At 41.9% G+C, this 19,309-nt stretch overlaps 1 long non-coding RNA gene across 1 annotated transcript; it reads right to left on the bottom strand.

Annotated features, from left to right (window-relative positions):
* Positions 1 to 1,607: 1,607 nt before the first annotated feature.
* LOC147579077 (uncharacterized) lies at positions 1,608 to 15,877 on the bottom strand. Its single transcript, XR_015253130.1, has 2 exons — positions 15,708 to 15,877; positions 1,608 to 1,930 (listed from the first exon to the last, which is right to left on the bottom strand). It is a non-coding gene; the product is annotated as an uncharacterized LOC147579077 (long non-coding RNA).
* Between the last annotated feature and the right edge of the window lie 3,432 nt (positions 15,878 to 19,309).

Genomic DNA, 19,309 nt, shown 5'->3' with positions numbered 1-19,309 from the left:
TCCTTTATCTTAGTCCTAGCCTATTTTTCTATTTGCCCTGAGTTTAGGTAAAAAAGAAAGATAAGAGAAGCTTTGGAAAGGACCCTCTTTTTTTTTTATGTTTATTTATTTATTTGAGAGGGAGAGGGAGAGAGGGTGAGGGAGGGAGGGAGGGAGAGAGAGAGAGAGAGAGAGAGAGAGAGAAGCAGAGAGCAAGAGAGAGGGAGAGAGAGAGTCCCAAGCAGGCTCCATGCTATCAGTGCAGAGCCCGACATGGGGCTCAGTTCTATAACCATGAGATCACCACCTGAGTCGAAATCAAGAGTCTGATGCTCAACTGACTGAGCCACTCAGGCGCCCCTGGAAAGGATCCTCTTTATCCAAAGGAGAGAGATTTGGAACCACATATCCCAAACTAATCAAGGTCTGGAGGCAGGTGAACAAAGTTTGTGGGAAAATTAATAAAGACAGCATTGTGTAATGAGAAAAGGATTTAGATCTGTGTTCACTGACTTTCTGGGGAATATCAGTAGCAAGTCATACTGTATATCTTTAAAAGTATACAGAAACCATACATTTTCCCTGGTTTCCCGAATAGAAGTAACAGTAAAAAACCTTGGGAAACCTGCAAAGGGAAATCTCCCAAGGGGAGAGGCTGAGAGAGTATGTGGGTTGTGTAGTGAGTGGGAAGCACACTGCCCAGGACTGGGGTTTTTCCAAAGTCCCAAGAAGAAATAATATCTGCATGATAGGAGGTATGACCCCTGTTTTCTCTTACCTCTTCTATCTTTTCCACCAAGGAACTTGGCTCAGACCTTAAGAGAACTCACCAAGGACTTAGAATATGAGAGATCATAGTTGTCTCTTCTGATACTGTTTCAGTGGGAAAATGAATTTAGTTTCCAAACTACCAACCTAGAACCTTCCTATTTGTCTTTATTATAATTCTTTGAAAATATGGAGCTTCCAAGTAGTTTGAAGGAGTTTGGCTTGGAATAACCAAGGAAGAATGTTCTTATATCAAGGGAAAGCATTGCCTCTTGAGTAAAGCTGTATTCACCAGCAGTTGGGTTCAGACATGTGAGGTATGTCCAGAAAATTATGTCCATTTTTTGAGGGAACTAAAGAATGTTCTAGGAGTTAATTTATCCCTTGGTACCTCTAGCTTGATCTAAAAAGGCAGAAGCAAGGGGTGATTCCAGATACTTTGTGTTGTTTCCTTAGCTTTGTCCTTAGCCCAATCCTTATGGACTGGGTGGGATCCAGTGGGGGTGGGGTGGCGCTGATGGTATATCATCAGTGACATCTGAAAGAGCTATTTTACAAAAACTCCATTAGACCTTAGGGTACCAGGATCAAAGTCTTGGTACTTCATATCACTTTCTCAAATCAGGTTTGGCACCTAAGGGGCTCCCCCATGACACTGGAGGTACCTGGAGGACACTGGGAGGTGAAGGGGGTGGATAGGTTGTCAAGGAGTTAGAGCAGAGGAGAGAGACAGGGCAATTTCGGGACAGCTAAATGGCCATCGCACTTCATTTTTGTGGCAGGTGGAATTCTTTAAGAGGCTGGAGTCCCATATGGGGAGACAGGAAAAGAGCAAGTAACGAAAGTAATACATTTGCAAGTTACATACTTTGGATAGATTATGTCATCGAATCCTCACAAAAGCCTTATGAATGGCATACTAATTTGTCCCCGTTTTCCAGATACGGTTTTTGAGGAAGACGTCATTTCAGTACATTGTCCAAGGTCACTTGGCCAGCAAGTAAAGAGTGCAGCTTTAAACTCAAGCCATCTGATTCCAGAGCCCTTGCCTTCAGTCATTTCCTTCAGGTATGCCCTCGTATTTGTGAGGGCTGGAAATACTGTGGCACGATGCTCGTTAGTGCAGTTCGCTTGCTCCGACACAGCTAGCAGAGTTGGAAATCCTCAGTTTCACAGTGGAGCTCTGAGGCCGTGAAAAAAGAAAGATAGGAGAAGTGTTGGCAAGGAACCTCTTTTTCTTTCTCAGCAAAATGCACACATGTTTTAACAGTAACTACTACCGGGGGTATAATAATTATCCTGTGGTCAGTAGATGGTTTTTAAAGACACTTTCTTCAGGGATAAGCATTACACTTAGGCATGCATTAACACACACACACACACAAATGTGTTTAGCATCTGTAAATATTTTTTGACCGTGAAATTCCTAGAACAATAAGCACCACTTTCCCATCTTTAAATTTTTCCAGGTGGCAAGGTATCTGTGGGTGAGGGAATAGGCAGAGACTTAACTGACCTCTTGAGTTAGTAAAATGAGATGTGGGAGGGAAAGAAAAAACAAAAAAACAAAAAAAAACCACAAGGCGATTGTCCTACTTTTGTAAGGTGGCGCCATCTACCTCAAGAAAGCTGAAATAGAAATATGACCAATTAATTTATATGTTACCTTTCTTTTGAAGAATTAAAAATGGCTTCACAATTAGATTTCTCCTCATCACATATTTCTTTGAAATATAGCTATCTATTGACTTCGTTTTTTAGTCATTTTTGAATGCCCTTGTTATACTGAAAGTCACTGTGCTCGGTAATGTGGGCCTGAAAGTGAAAACACACCAACATGGCCACTGGCTTCTAGACTGCCATCTAGTGGAAGAAAGGTGAAAAGGCAGATAATTATGCCAGGCACAATGTAGATAAATATGCTCAGAATAACGGTACCGATTTGCACAGGGTGTTATTGAATTAAACTCATCTGTAGGGATGAGGATGTGAGGAGTAAGAAAGTGGTTCTCAAGGATGGAACTCCTGTTGTAAGTGCTGCAGGATGCACAAAGCCAAGTAAAGGAGTGGCATGGCCGTGGGAGGCATAGTCCATCTATACACAACCATGCAGGCAGCTTAAGCAAAGGAGAAGGTGGTGGTGGGTGGGTGAACTACGCGCAGTGAAGAGTTGCTGGAGTGTAGGCTGGGAAGGCTGAGGCTGAGGCTGAAGTCAGGAGCCTGCTCACAGATGCCTTGCCCATGTAGACTCTGCAGACTGGAGCCAATGTGAGGCCAAATTCTCACTGCTTTGAGGATGTATCGAATTTTTCCACAAAGCTAAATTTATTCAATGGAAGTGACTGTCCATTTTCCTGGGATTACATTGCGTGTGTAGTTTTAAATTATCCTTTTGTTTTTATCGAAGGATTTTGATAGGTTTTTTGTTGTTGTCCTTCTTTAGCATGCAGATTTGGCATCTTCATTGGTAAGTTATAATATGAAAAAGCAATTATCCTGGTCTGCAAGTTGAACAGTCTGAGAACCACTGCTGCAGAACGAGTGAGCCTTTGAAGGGATTTAGCCATGGGATGCCATAGCTCAATTTACATTTTAAACAATTTCTTCAACTGGGGCACCTGGGTGGCTCAGTCAGTTAAGTGGTTAAGCATCTAACTCTTGATTTCGGCTCAGGTCGTGATCTCACGGTTCATGGGTTTAAGCCTCGCGTGGGCTCTGTGCTGACAGCTCAGAACCTGGCGCCCGCTTTGGATTCTGTGTCTCCCTTGCTCTCTGCTCCTCTGCCACTCATGCTCTGTCTCTGTTTCTGTCTCTGTCTCTCTCAAAAATAAATAAACATTAAAATTAAAAAAAATTTTATTAAAGAAAAAAATTTAAGTTTATTTATTTTGAGAGAAAAAGAGAAAGAGTGAGGGTACAGGTGAGGGGCAGAGAGAGAGGGAGGGAGAGGATCCCAAGAAGGCTCTGAACTGTCAGCACAGAGCCTGATGTGGGCCTAAACCCACAAACTCCGAGATCATGATTTGAGCCGAAATCAAGAGTCAGACGCTTAACCGACTGAGCCATGCACGTGCCCTCTAGGTACATTTTAATACACATTTTCTATCCCTGTCCCCTGACCTCTACCCCAGCTCTTACAAGAAACTGAAATTAGCAGTCAGCTCCTGTCAGATGTTATAGTTCAAACAGGTCTTGTTTGCAAGGGCGATCATAAACCTTTGGCCACCTTAGAGAAAACTGGTTCTAACCATGTATCTGGAACCAGTTGTGAAATCACATTGCTTTTACTATTGAGGCAGAAGCTACACCCTAAAAGTTAGCTGCGTGCTCTCCGGAGAAAGAAGTTTTGATGTGTGTAAACATGGTGAATTAGTCAAGGAACTACAATTCAAATTGCAGATATTCTGATCCAACCCTGCATTATAACTGAGCAGAGAGTAGTAGTACAAAATAACATACTGAGACCCTTTGCTCGGCAGCTGGCAAAAGATACAGCAGAGACCCCAGAGGACTGCTGGGAAAGATTCGTTGAATGATAATGAAACAATAAAAGGCCATATCCCCTGAGTTTTGATTCTACTTGGCTCTGATAGAAAAGTATGCTTGAAATGTGGAAAACACTCAGAAATGAATTTGGGAAGGCTGCATCACGTGGTATTAGAGCAGGAAATTAACTTTGAAAGGAACACAGCATGGAAATAAGATTAAGCGAGAAAGGTATTGAGAGTTGCTGAAATACCTTGTTCTTAAGTGAGTGGCAGGTCTTTGAATTCAACAGCCAGTAGTTAAATCAAAACATTAAATAGTCATTCTTAACAGTTTGCATTTGAGGAGCAGGGGGCAGGATTGTGTTCATGTCTCTGAACTGATTCCATCTTATCACTGAAGTGCTTAGTGTTGCCATAAGGCAACAGGAGATAAGTGACTTTCAATAACTTTCAGTAAGCACATAGTGGACTTATGGTAAACAAGCTGATAAAATTTCATGAAACAACATTTATTAGAGATATATGGAGCACCTACATGCCGTGAAAGATTTTACCTCGTGGGTGCAGCACACACGGTTTGTTGCCTATACTCCATCCATTCCCTTTCTTTCATCCTCCTAATAGTATTCAAATTTTTCTTTGGGAAGCGGCTGTTCCCTCTGTAGAGCAGCCCTTCAGTTTTGGTGCAACGGCCTACACCTCCAGCTGCCTATCCCTAGCGGGGAATCTCATCTTCCATGCCACAGGGATTGGTTGAGGGACCCCTGGTGGAAGCCAATCAGTGCATAGTTTTTATCCTTGTCAAGGGGTGGTCCAATCCGTGTGAAGCTCTCAACTTTTGTCTTGCACTGCCCTCCCCGAGTGAGCAGGGTTACTCCTCCGGAAGTGAACAGGAAAGCTTGCAGGTCTGGTTGCTGGGGGCAACCAGAGTCCATACCCAGAAGAGAGGAGAGCCGGGAGGACGGTGGAAAAACGGAGCAAGAGCGCTTATGAGATCAGGTCAAGGGCCTCCCTTCCCCCGGGCTTCCCAGTTTCAGGATCCAGTGCATGCCATTTGTTGTTTGACAGTTTATTTGCTCGTTGATTAGTTGGTTGGTTGGTTGGTTGCTGACGCAGAGGGATGGTAGGAAGTATAAAGCTTGTCTTTACATTCGTACAAGAAACGTAAACCTTCGTTCTTTATACTTCAGGTTGATTGTGGAATGACTGGTGTTTCTCCCTCACCCTTTTCTGGCAGGTGGTATTAGCAGGAGAAACACTTCTGTCTCTTTCTCACTCTTTTTTAATGTTTTATTTATTCTTGAGAGAGAGAGAGAGAGCGAGTGGGGGAGGAGCAGAGAGAGAGAGGGAGACACAGAATCCAAAGCAAGCTCTAGGCTCTGAGCTGTCAGCACAGAGCGTGATGCGGGGCTCAAACTCAGGAACTGTGTGATGATGACCTGAGCCGAAGTCAGACGTTCAACTGACTGAGCCAGCCAGGCTGCCCTGAAAGATTTCTCTTTTTAAAAAATTTGTAGCTATTTCATTCTGAAGAACCGGAGATTTTCCTTCAAGCTCTGTTGAAGGAAACACAAGATGGTGTTCGTTGCCAGAGAGAGCCAGGAGTAAGACCGTGGGAACTAGAAGGACATGAGGGGAAAATGACCACAATTTCCCCTGACTCCTTCTCCAAACAGAATAAGCCTGTTACAAGGCTTTCCCCCTGAGTCTTAAGACTTCATTTTACGAACGTATGGTAAAAGGTTGGTGCTTGAGGTAAGACTTGTCTACCAGTGGCATTCAGATTAATACAGCCCTGCCTGAGTAGTGAGGCCAGTCTGCCAGGGGCTTGGGTACACAAAGGACTGAGAATCTCCCAGGGGAGATCTCATTTTCTGGGAGGCCCAGGAGGCAAACTTGGCCTAGTGAAAAAAACCTCAGTTTTTAGAGCAGAGAGAGAATTCGGAGTAGAGCCTCAAGTGGATTTACATGTGGTTCCTGAGATGGGAAATAGAGGGTTGTGGTAAAAAATGCAAGAAGCTGAAAAGGGAAGGCGGAGGAGGAGAAGAGAGAAAAAGAATGTGGCTGGGCAGGGGCGGTCTTCAGGTGCTGGCCGTAGCCACTGTCCGTATGAACTTGGGTTTCTGCTGATTTTGGGGGTGGCTCTGTCTCTAGCCTAGACAGGATAATGGCCACCACTGGTGTGCTGAGAATTATTTAAAAAAAAAACAAACCCGCAAACAACCCCAAACCCCGTGATGATAAAATAAAAGGAGACCAGGTAGCAGCAGGAAATGTAGCTTTTAGCAATCGCTTGGAAGGAAAGGCTGCAATTTCATATGAAATTACTAGTTCTTCAAACATTAACAAGGTATCGAGCTTCTTTCACCAGAAAAATGCAGGGAAAAAGCTTTTATTGCTCTCTTGTGCAACATAACACCAATTTGATGGATTTGTAGAGGAATACCAACAGGTTCGTCTCTCAAAAGAAAGTCTGGTGCCAAGGAAAATATGTCATGTGGGAAACTACTCGGAGGCAGTAATGGAGTCTAGTGCACTCCAGCCAGACACTCCCAGGGGCCAGAGCAGAAAGTCTCACAGACTAAATCAAGTGCTCACGTTACAGGGGTTGTTGGATCAATATAAAACGTCTACCCAGTAGCAAGGAAAAGAGATCTGGGGTAAGTTTATACACCTAGGATAGAGTAGAAGGACCACACGACTGAATCCCGTATCACACAGTTCTTTCAGTGTCCTTTCCCTTTCCTTCTCTCCTTTCTTTATCCCAGTGCTTCTCAACTCTGTCGCATCAGTTCTCCTCATGATGGGGTGATTCCAAAGACTGGCGCCGAGTTTGAACAAAGGGGCTTAGCGAGCTCAAAGTGTCTGGAGTCGACACACAGTGGCCAGGATGCCTGGCCACAGCTGTAGTTCACTCACTCGTTTGCTGCACAGCCGTGACCTTTATCTCTTAGGCAGAATGTATGCAAAGCCACTATGGGTTCCCAATGGCCGACCCATTTAGAGATGACATGTGTCAGTCTGAAGGGGGCTTGGTTTGTACCTTTTGCTTTGGTCCTTCCCTTATTTTCTCTTTATGAGTAAACACTCTTGAGTCTCTCTTTTAAAATATCACGGGGGTGGGGCGCCTGGGTGGCGCAGTCGGTTAAAGCGTCCGACTTCAGCCAGGTCACGATCTCGCGGTCCGTGAGTTCGAGCCCCGTGTCGGGCTCTGGGCTGATGGCTCAGAGCCTGGAGCCTGTTTCCGATTCTGTGTCTCCCTCTCTCTCTGCCCCTCCCCCGTTCATGCTCTGTCTCTCTCTGTCCCAAAAATAAATAAACGTTGAAAAAAAAAATTTTTAAAAAATAAAAAATAAAAAAAAATAAAATAAAATATCACGGGGGTGCCCGGGTTGTTCTGTTGGTTAAGTGTCCGACTTCGGCTCAGGTCACGATCTCCCAGTTTGTGAGTTCACACCCTGCATCGTGGTCTCTGATGTCAGCACAGAGCCTGCTTTGGATCCTCTTCCCCCACCCCACCCCCACTTCTTTCTTCCCTTCCCCTGCTTGTGCGCATGTGCTGTCTCTCTCTTTCAAAAATAAATATTTTTTAAAAATTACGTATTTCATTCACTCTGTCTTTAACGTGTCTTCCAGATTGCCAGCCCGGAAGCTTATCTTTCGAATTCTTAACAGCACATCTTTTGAATTCTACTCATGTCTTGCAAGCCACTTGTTTACTTGCTATTGTTATTTAACACATTGTATGAGTCTTATCCATGCTACTAGCTTTTTCCTGTTGGCTACAGTAGAATTGAATATTCTCCACTAATAGCACAGACACATGACAGAATATAAGTTTTGCCTGCCTCACACACAGAGCACATCTCACCATCACCTATGTTTCAATGAAAGAACAGAACCAAACAAATCGAAAACATGGTCTGTACCCTTTAGCATCATAGAAAAAAATTAAAAAAGAAGCACCTGGGTGGCTCAGTCGGTTAAGCATCCTACTTCAGCTCAGGTCACGATCTCACGGTTCGTGGGTTCGGACCCCAGTTCATGGGATCGGGCCCCGCGTCGGGCTCTGTGCTGACAGCTCGGAGTTTGGAGTCTGCTTCGGATTCTGTGTCTCCCTCTCTCTGCCCCTCCCTCACTCATGCTCTCTCTCTCTCAAGAATAAATGAATATTAAAAAAAAATTTTTTAATGATAAAAAAAGAAAATTAAAAATTTTTTTAAGTTAAAAAATTTAATAAAAAATTTTAATTAAAAATAAATAAAATTCAGGTCACATATGAAACAATTAAGGAGAATTACTAATTTAAAATAAAGAGCCTCATGGCACATTTGGTCACATAGCAGATGTAAATGGGTTGTGAGAGCAACATGTCAGAAGGAAAGGCCAAATTGTTTAGTTAGCAAAGAAAACAATACAGCTGGAGAGAGGCAGCATTACATCCACAGAGGACAGAACTCATGTGATGAAGAGAATAGCTGTACTTACTAGTGTTCTGTACATGTAGTATTTCATATCCACACTCTGAAAGACGGATACATGGAGAGGAAAGCGAGGTACAGGCACCACTCAGCTAAGCAGCAGCCGAGCTGGGGTTTGATCCCAGGTTGTCCCTGCTCTTTTTCACCATGAACCTGCGTAAGATGACAGACATGGAGGGAAGAATGTGGTGGTTAAATGGGAAGTTGGAGGCCATAGAACATTTTTTTTAAGTTCATTTATTTTGAGACAGAGAGAGCTAGTGTGTGAGAGCAGGGGAGGGGCAGAGAGAGACAGAGACAGAGACAGAGACAGAGACAGAAAATCCCAAGCAGGCTCCACACCACTGCCAGTGCAGAGCCCAACACTGGGCTTGAACCCCATCATGACCTGAACCCAAATCAAGAGTCAGAGACTTAACTGAGTCACACAGGCACCCGGGTCATAGAACATTTTTTTTGTTTCACGAAAGAGCAAATGGAAGCCTCTGAAAATGGAACAATACGAAATCAGAATTGTAAGTTGCCTACTAAGGGAAAGTGCCTTTGGGTAAATGAAAATGAAGCAACCTTTGCCTATCCAAGTTTATCCAAGTTCAACATATATAGTATACTTTCTAAGCCTTGAAATGTTTAAAGTGTGTGTGTGTGTGTGTGTGTGTGTGTGTGTGTGTGTGTGTATGTGTATAGGGGTATACAAAGGTTATTAGCTGAATTTATTAAGCCAAAGATAAAGGTCTCAAGTGAGATTCCTATGTGTTACATATTCTGAGCTTTCTCACCCATGGTCCAAGGAGATAATATTGTCAAGTGTATACAGCATATATTCTTATGTGTTTAAAAATACATCTTAATTTCTTTACATGCATGGACATCACATTTTGTAAAACATAAATAATTGCAAAATGTCAAAAAATTTGATGACCAGAAGGTGGAAATATTTCATCAGTTGGCTCTATTGTCAATCATTTCAGATCTTTCAACTACTCAGATTAAATTCATTGGGATTTCTTATTTTTTCCTTTCCTTACTTGAATCTCATTCCCCCACCCCCACCCCCACTGACTATAATATCTCGGTTTAACTTCTGATGGTAAGGATAGTTGCTATAATTGATATCTCCGTATTGCAGTTGTGTTTGACAAGCTTAAATTAAATAACATAACTCACAGTTTCTAAATCTAAACACGTAAGTAAATTGCATTCTTCCACACATTACAAAGTGGGTTACTGGCAGAATAAGGTAATAACTGTGGTAGAGATGTGTAGGAGAGCTGTCATGAATTTGCCTCCATGGAAAACTAGTTCCACATCTAATTTCTGTCAAGGAAAATGACCTATATACCACTCAAAAGCAAAACCATTGTGGCAGCCTTTAATTGGTTTATGTAATTGGTCAAACATATTTAGTTACCTGGCATGTATTTTTCAGCTAAATTCTGTTGAAAAGCTCATCAGAAAGCTACATGACTTAATATTTGACATTTCAAGCATGTATTATCAAATTTTACTGGAAAGTTATTAGCACTTTCAAAATTTCAGGCTAATGAAATAATCATTTTTGACCTTTGATTGTTTACCTGTCTGGGGAGGGAGCGACACCAGAACTGTTTTCTGAGGTAAGTGAGGCCCTGCCTGTGGAACTCCCCTGGTTTATTTCTGTGACCTAGTCATGGTGGATCTTCACAAAGGGCATGAATCTTGGTAGGCATTTTGATTTTCATGAGTTAACACTCTTTATCTGCTCACTAAATCTTATTGAACTGTTCTTGCCAGGAATAATGACTACCAACTCCTGATGACCAACTCTCAAGAGTGTCATGGGGCGATGAGCCCACTGATTTCCCTAGTATTCTGATGTCTATACCTGAATCAAGCCAAATCATGAGGGACCACATGGTGTTGGCCCTTGTGGAATAGCACTCTCTTGGACACTGTGCTTTTGCATCTTGTTGGGATATTAAACTGCCATTAAACTATTGAATTTATAACTTACTAGCAAATCTCCTTTCCATGTTGCATAAATCTTATTTTGCCACTCTGGCTTTGGTGTCAGTAGCAGAAACCAGGGGATTTTGCTTCATGATCTCTTTGTCTTGGTGGCTACCTGCTGATTGGGACACCCCTCTGACTGGTAATTCACAGTGGGGTGGGTTGGTGACAGTGGTCTATTTCTGGAACAGTGGTCCATCACTTTCTCAATACCTACTCAAGGGTCTTTCCTTCTGGACGTTGCCTAGTTTCCTGAATGTCCTGAATATCTTGAATATCTCCTCCCATAATCCTTCTCATGGTTTCCTTCCACCGTCCTCATTGCTCAATGCTGCCATCCTTTTCCACAGAACAATGATCTTTCACATAGAAGAACAGAGGTTCTGGCCCTCGGTCCTTCTTCTTTCTTGGGTTTCTCCTGGATCTTAACAGTATCTCTATTCATGTTAGTGTCTAGTGACTTCTCAAGAGGGAAGGCTGAACACTGGTCTCAGGTCCTCAGGAGCAGAGGAGGAAGTGGCAGATGCTTCAACTCTATTTGAAGTATCTAAAGTCAAACACATTTCACCATAAATCTTCAATACTCCTCATGTACAGATGTGACTTCAATATTCACTTCCAAGTTGAGCTGAACCAAGCCCAGTTCAGTGTAGGCTCAATTCCAGTGTGAGGTGAAGATTATACTTTTATATTCTTTCTTTTTCTGTCCAAATCTCAGCTCTCCATCTCTCAAAACCCATTGTTCAAATGTTTTCAGGAATTTCTCCAAGATCTCCATATGGAAAATTTTTAAATTTTAGTAAGAGATGTAAAAGAGAACCTGAATAAATGGAGAGACTTACCATGTTATGGGAAGGAAGACAGCATCATAAAGATGCCAATACTCTGCAACTTGAATTATAGGTTCAGAACCGTTCCAATCAAAATTATGGAACTTGCTAAACTAATTTCACAACTTATATGGGAGAGAAAAGGGTCAAAAATAGCCAAGATACTTCTGAAGTATCAGGTTTCAGAACTTAACGGGAAGCTATGATTAAGGCAGTGAGGTGACAGTATAGGGATGCTCGTGGGCTAGATATCTACATGGTGTCAAAGTACCATCAAATGCTTATTGATTAGGTATTATTATATGTTCAAAATACTTATATAAATTTATAAGAGAGAAATTTGGCAGACACAAAATACATCAATTAATGAAAGTTAACTTCACCAATAATGTGACAAATCAACATCATGTACCTCTATATAGGATGCACTGAGAATGACACAGAATCACTTCTGTGGTCTCCTGGCCCCAAATGTATAACCTAGAGGTAATTGTGAGGAAACACTAGACAGATCCAAAATGAAGGACGTTCTAGAAAGTAACTGGCCTGTACTTCTCAGAAGTGTCAAGGTCATGAAAGACAAAAGACTGAGGAACTGTTCCAGATCAGAGGCTAGGGAGACACAACAACAACATGCAGCATGAAAGACACTGTTGGCACAACTAGCAAAATTTAATGGAGTGTGTGGTTTTGGTGGTGGTGTTATAGTAATGCTATCCTCTCAGTTTCAGTGGTTGTATTTGTTGTGTAGGAGACTATTTGTTTTTAAGAAATGCATACTGGGGTGCCTGGGTGCCTCAGTCGGTTAAGCGTCTGACTTTGGCTCAGGTCATGATTTTGGGGTTTGTGAGTTCGATCCCTGCGTCAGGCTCTGTGCTGACAGCTCAGAGCCTGGAGCCCGCTTCAGATTCTGTGTCTCCTCCTCTCTCTGCCCCTCCCATGTTCATGCTCTGTCTCTCAATGCCTCTCGATAATAAATAAATATGTAAAAAAATTAAAAAAAAAGAAATGCATACTAAAGTATTGATGAATAATGGGTTTTTTGAAAGTTACTCTCTGAAATGGTTTAGAGAAAAAGATCACACACACACACACACACACACACACACACACACACACGAGGACAGAGAAGAAAATGAGAATAATGTAAATGATAGAATGTTAACAGCTACGGGGTGGGTGAAGAATATGGATAGAAATGCTTTATATTTTTCTCTTAACTTTTCTGTAAATTTAAATTATTTTAAAATAAAGAATTAAAGACGAAGTTGGGAATTTCTACAAATAAAAAGGAAAGCATACATGACATAACATAAGAATGGAGGAAAACAAAGAAATGTTGCACCCAAGAGCATTTATACGTGGCTTATAAGTCCATGATGACATACATATTTGGCCTCATTAATGGTGCTGATCAAGACCACAGTGAGGCACCATTTTCTATCTGTTTAACTGTCAAATTTAAAAATCTGTAAATTAAAAAAAAATCTGTAAATATCAAGGATTTATTTCAAATGATCCATTATAAATGGCTGGAGGGAACATAATTTGTTGCCGTCACTCTAAACAACAGCTCATCATTATCTCCAAATGTTGAACATTTACATACCCTGTGACTCAGCAATTCAAAAGGTGTATAGCTAAGAACGTCACTAATACATAACCTTGGAACATGTACAGTATGCTCATGGCACTACTATTTACAATAAGAAGAACCTGGAGGGGCGCCTGGGTGGCTCCATCGGTGAAGCGTGTGACTTCGGCTCAGGTCATGATCTCGCAGTCCGTGAGTTCAAGCTTCACGTCGGGCTCTGTGCTGACAGCTCAGAGCCTGGAGCCTGCTTCAGATTCTGTGTCTCACTCTCTCTCTGCCCCTCCCCTGCTCATGCTCTGTCTCTCTCTGTCTCAAAAATAAATAAAAACACTAAAAAAATTTTTTTTAAAGAAAAACCTGGAAAGGACCTAAATGCTCATCAGTGGAAGGATGAAATGAACTATGGCACATTTGCACCATAAATAATTTTAGCAATATAACATGAAACGAAAAAGGAAGTCATCCCCCAATCACATACAGCATGATACCATTTTGCAAAGTGAAAATACCTAAAATTTTTAAAATGATGAATATATAGTAAGTTCATAAAAGTGTCTAAAAAGAATGCAAGAGATAGTGGATACACAGGATGTGTGTTTTTGTTGCCATATAGAACACTTTGCTTTGAGGTGAGTTAATGTTTCTATTTCAAAAAAACAAAAACTTTTGGTAACTTAATTTTTTTTTTTTTTTTGTAAGAGAGAGGGGCACAAGTAGGGGAGGAACAGAAAGAGGGAGAGAAAATCCCAGGCGGGCTTCCAACTGTCAGTGCAGAGCCTGATGTGGGGGTTGAGCTCACGAACAGTGAGATCATGACCTGAACTGAAAGCAAGAGTTGGACTCTTAACTGACTGAGCCACCCAGGTGACCTGACTTTTGCTAACTTTTTTTTTTTAATTTTTTAATTTATTTTTTGAGACAGAGAGAGACAGAGCATGAACGGGGGAGGGTCAGAGAGAGAGGGAGACACAGAATCTGAAACAGGCTCCAGGCTCTGAGCGGTCAGCACAGAGCTCCACGCGGGGCTCGAATTCACGGACCGCGAGATCATGACCTGAGCCGAAGTCGGACGCTTAACCGACTGAGCCACCCAGGCGCCCCATGCTAACTTTTTAATTAAAAGGCCCTTGAGGCTTTTATTCATCAAATTCTAAAAGTCTGAAGGTTCGGCCTTATCCAAGGTATCCATTACACAGATTTGGCCTGTAGTTTATTGTGGTGGACAAAATAAGAAATGTTATACACTAAAATATAGTCTTCATCAAGACAGAGATTTTTAATATCTTTTGTGTTTACTATTGTATCTCAGGGATCTAGAAGAGTACCTGGAACATAGAAGACAATCAATAAATAATATTTCCCAATAAATAATAATATTGAATGAATGAAAACTGTTTTCCAATGTTAAAGGGTCACACTGAAGTAATATGAAGTGTCCAGTTGGTGGAGCCCATGTTGCATTTGTTGACAGTATATGACAGAAGAATTGGAAAATTCAGGAATGAATGCATCTATATCCTCGCGTGAATATTAGGTGGTTCTACGGGAACCCGTCATATGTTTAGATTTTTCTCTGATACATATTAATTGGTGCCAAACTTCAACCTTTTTCGTTTGGCATTTGTTTGTTTGATTAACAACTTCCTAATAATAGAAAATTTAAATCATTTGGTCTTTGAGTCAGTGTTAAGTGAAAAGTTTCTCCTCTCTGTGAACTTCACCTAGATTGTTAAATTTATTGCATTTATTTCTGGCTGAAAGAGTGTTAAAGAATGAGAAAAATCTGTTTAAAAGAGAATGAGAGGCCATAGGTGGTAGAGTATGTAATGTAACTGTCAACTTTGGTGACATGCTTCTAAAGGAGAACAGAATCAAAGCAGTTTTCTCTATCATGTAGTTTAAAAGACCTGGCATTCGTGTAAATGCAGTGTATCTGAATCAAATTATTTGATTTATTCAGTTTTCTTCCTTGAGCCACTGACCTAGATGCTCGTGGTCATATGGTTCTGTACACCTGCTAACCAGGCCCACTTCTCACCCCTTCCCACTTTGGAAAACTTTGCTGTGCTCTTGGAGCTCAGAATCTGTCATCTGCAGATTTCCTAGGCCCTCTACTTCTCTGAATAGTCTCTTTCCTTTTTTGCTCAGTTGAAAGCTGGCTCTTGTGTGAGGACCCTGCTTCCCTGCCTCTCTCACTTTCCCTCCATGCCCTCTTACCAGGGGGCTTGGAGGGGCCTGTCTGTGCCCTGTCGACCATTCTCCTTCCACTCCCTGAAAACTCCCATCTTTGAAATCCTTACCATCAAACTGTTCTACAACCCCCACTTGCTTCATCATCCACTTCCGTCCCTCCTCCTCATTTCTTTCATATTTTTAGCTCCTGGCTTACTGCCATTGTCTTCTTAAAACTCCTGTAACAATTTTTGGTTATTTCAGTATTCAGATAAATGATCCTTTCAACACTCTGGGCTCTTGGTTTCTTAACCTCCTCTTCTCCCAGGATCTTGTCTGTTTCCTTACTTCAGTCCTCACTCCCACGGTCATACCGGCCCTGTGTTGACCAAACCGATTTTCTTACCTTAACCGCAGTTTCAAGCACCCACTTCTCTACAACCACAGCCTCTCTAGCTCAATGTCTCTGACGCCCTCACTTTTCCAAGCCCCGCAAGACCTTCAATCCACTGATCTGACCAGCTTTTTTCCTTCTCTCGCTCTCCCTCATGACCTCATTTTACAGCCATACTTGGCCTGGATTCCATGCTTTGACATCACAGTAGCCCCCTTGCTTCATCTTTCATCACAGGTGCTTGGAAAACCCCAATCCTAGCTTACCTAATTCGCTGCCTGCTCCACACCTGCCTCCTTGCAGGTGAACATGACTGGATGAAACTCTGCAGCCATGACCCCCGGGGCACATATGAAACGCACCCCCAGTAACCTCACACCGGCCTTTCCTGCTGCCTGCAGCCCTACTGCCTCTCCCTGGCCCATTCTTTCTCCCATTTTTCTCGGCCAGTTTTTTTTTCACGTTGTGCACTAAAAAAACAAAACAGGTTGGAACAGAATAGAACTTTTTTTTTTTAATTTTATTTTTAATTTTTTAAAATTTACATCCATTGGGGTGCCTGGGTGGCGCAGTCGGTTAAGCGTCCGACTTCAGCCAGGTCACGATCTCGCGGTCCGTGAGTTCGAGCCCCGCGTCGGGCTCTGGGCTGATGGCTCAGAGCCTGGAGCCTGTTTCCGATTCTGTGTCTCCCTCTCTCTCTGACCCTCCCCCGTTCATGCTCTGTCTCTCTCTGTCCCAAAAATAAATAAACGTTGAAAAAAAAAATTAAAAAAAAAAAAATTTACATCCAAATTAGTCAGCATATAGTGAACAGAATAGAACTTAATAGCACATAATAAGGATACATATTATTTCATGAAACGCTTGTTTCAGTTATATATATATACCTACATTTACATATACATGTGCTGGGTTAGGATATAGAAGGTACTTTGCATTGAAAAAAAAAAAGTTCAGGATCATCTGGTGGGTTGAGCGGCTGAGTTCAGCTCAGGTCATGACCTTCTGGTCTGACCTATGAGTTCAGCTGCATAGGGTTTGGTGCACGGCAGGGCAGAGCCTGCTTCGGAACCTCTGTCCCTCTCTCTCTCTGCCCCTTTCCCACTGGCACTCTCTGTCTCAAAAATAAATAAAAAACTTTTTAAAAAGTTCAAGAGGGACACTTGGGTGGCTCAGTTGGTTAAGTGTCCTACTTGGGCTCAGGTTGTGATCTCACAGTTCATGGGTTTGAGCCCCGCACTGGGCTCTGTGCTGACAGCTCAGAGCCTGGAGCCTGCTTCAGATTCTCTGTTTCCCTCTCTCTCAAAAATAAATAAACATATATATATATATATATATATATAAATATATATATATATATTTATATATATATATATATATATTTTAATAAAAGAAGTTCAAGAAGCACTGTCTTAGGCAATTACTTCACATCTCCTCTCACCTCAATCTTCCATCACCTCCTCCATCTCCTCACTGTCATCTGATGGCCCAGCTTCCTACTGTACTAAAGAATGAGGAGGAGTTAGAGAATCTCTTCGCCTGCCCAGCTGCCTGTGCCCATATTGCATTCTCCGTCTTGTTACCGTCTGCATCCCTGAGCCCCTTCCTTCCACTTGTCTCCTAGATTCCCATCAATCCTCAGCTTCACAAGGACACTTCTTAATTGTCATGTAATTAGAACTTCATTCAGGTTCTTTCTTTCTTTTTTTTAAGTTTATTTATTCTGAGGGAGGGAGAGAGAGAGAGAGAGAGAGAGAGAGAAAGAGAGAGCACACGTGGGAGAGGAACAGAGAGAAAGGGAGAGAGAGAATACCAAGCACACTCCACACTGCCGTTGCAGTGGAGACACAGAGCCCTGATGCGGGGCTTGAACTCACAAGCTGCAAGATCATGACCTGAGCTGAACTCAAGAGTTGGGTAGTCAACCGACTGAGCCACCAGGCACCCTTCATTCAGGTTCTTTGTAAAGATTCATCAATTCGCCCCTCTCTGCTAGATCATTCTTATTAATACCAAAATTCTGCAATAGCTCCCATCTTTAAAACAAATACCAAAAAACAAACAAAATCTTTTTTGATTCTTCTCTAGTTACTGTGTCATTTCTCTGCTCGTGTTTACACCAAAACTCCTTTAAAGAGTTGTTCACACTCGGAGGTCTGTCCTCCCATTTCCATTTACCCTTACTCCAAAGAGGTTTTTGCTCCCACTATTCTTTAAAACATTTTAATCAAGGGTGTCAGTGGCCTTCACTTTCTTAAAGCCAGTGAACCTCCCTGGGAGAGATCACTCTGTCCCTCTTGAAACACTTCCTTGTATAACTTTCTGGACACCAAGAACTGCATTCCTGGTTGTCCCCCAACTGTACCTTCTACCACACAGGTCATTCCTTGTGATTGTTGGAGTGCCCATGTTGGAGTCAAAGTGCCCAAGGTCTCAGTCCTTGGACCTCTTCTCTTATTTGTTTATATATACCCCTTGGAGATTTTGTCTAGTCTCATGGCTTTAAATAGCATTTGTATACTGATGATTTCCAAACTTAAAGAGCACAGATCTTTCCCTTGAAGCTCCAATTCATATATCCACTCTCTCTCACTTGGGTGCTTTATAGACATCTCAAGTTAAGTCTGAATGCCTGCTTGGCCCCTCCCATAGTCTTCCCCCTATCACGTAACTGGAACTCCACACCTGTAGTTGCTCAGGGTAAAAGCCTTAGTACCAGCCTTGACTCCTCTCTTTCTTTTACATACTACATCCAGTTGATATCACCAAATATTGGCTTTCTGCTCAAAATATAACCTGAATTTAACCACTTTTAACTACTTCCACAGCTTCTACCTTGGCCCAAGCCACCGTGTGCGGGAGATATTGGGGATATAAACAGGAAAAGGCATGCTTGGTTGAACTCATCTGATTAATAATTGTAATGTAACAGATTAGTGTGATAATGTAAGAATAATCACTGCAGGGTGAAACATGCAGTTTGGAAAATCTTTGTAAATACGGTGACGTTGGAACCAGATCTTGAATGATGAGTAGAAGTTGGTCAGGTGGGAGAGAGTTTAAGGCAGAGAGGGTAGTGCATGGAGGGATGGTGTGACCTGGGAATGATAAGAGGTTTGAGAAAGTTGAAAACAATTTCTTTGTTGGTGTCATACTCTGAATGCTAATAGTGGAGCACTTGAAAGAGGCCCAGAATGTAGATGTTTTCCAGAAGCATTTTCATTTCGTTCAATGACCATTTTGAAGGCAGATGTGGGTCGAATGTGTTATATAGTCATATCTGTGATGTTTTGATGACTTCCTGACTTTGCAAATCTATAAATAGCTCTAATGTTTGAAGTTCTTTAAACCTAGACCTATATGTAATATAATCTATTTTACTCAGAGTTTTGAAACAAATACAAGCACATTGTGTCTGACCCTAGTAGTTTTCTATTCATAAATTAAACAAGCATTTACTGAATACTTTCAATATAGCAGACACTGTACTAAGTGTTTTAAGGGATAACAAAAGTCAAACTATCAGGCCATGAAAAGACATGGAGGAAACTTAAATGCATATTATTAAGTGAAAGAAGCCAATCTAAAAAGGTAACATACTTTAAATTTTTTTT

The sequence above is a fragment of the Puma concolor genome, chromosome B4 (assembly GCF_028749965.1).
Source record: "Puma concolor isolate L17-30 chromosome B4, mPumCon1.1.hap2, whole genome shotgun sequence".
Lineage (NCBI taxonomy): Eukaryota > Metazoa > Chordata > Mammalia > Carnivora > Felidae > Puma > Puma concolor.
This window is presented reverse-complemented; position numbering and strand designations above follow the sequence as displayed.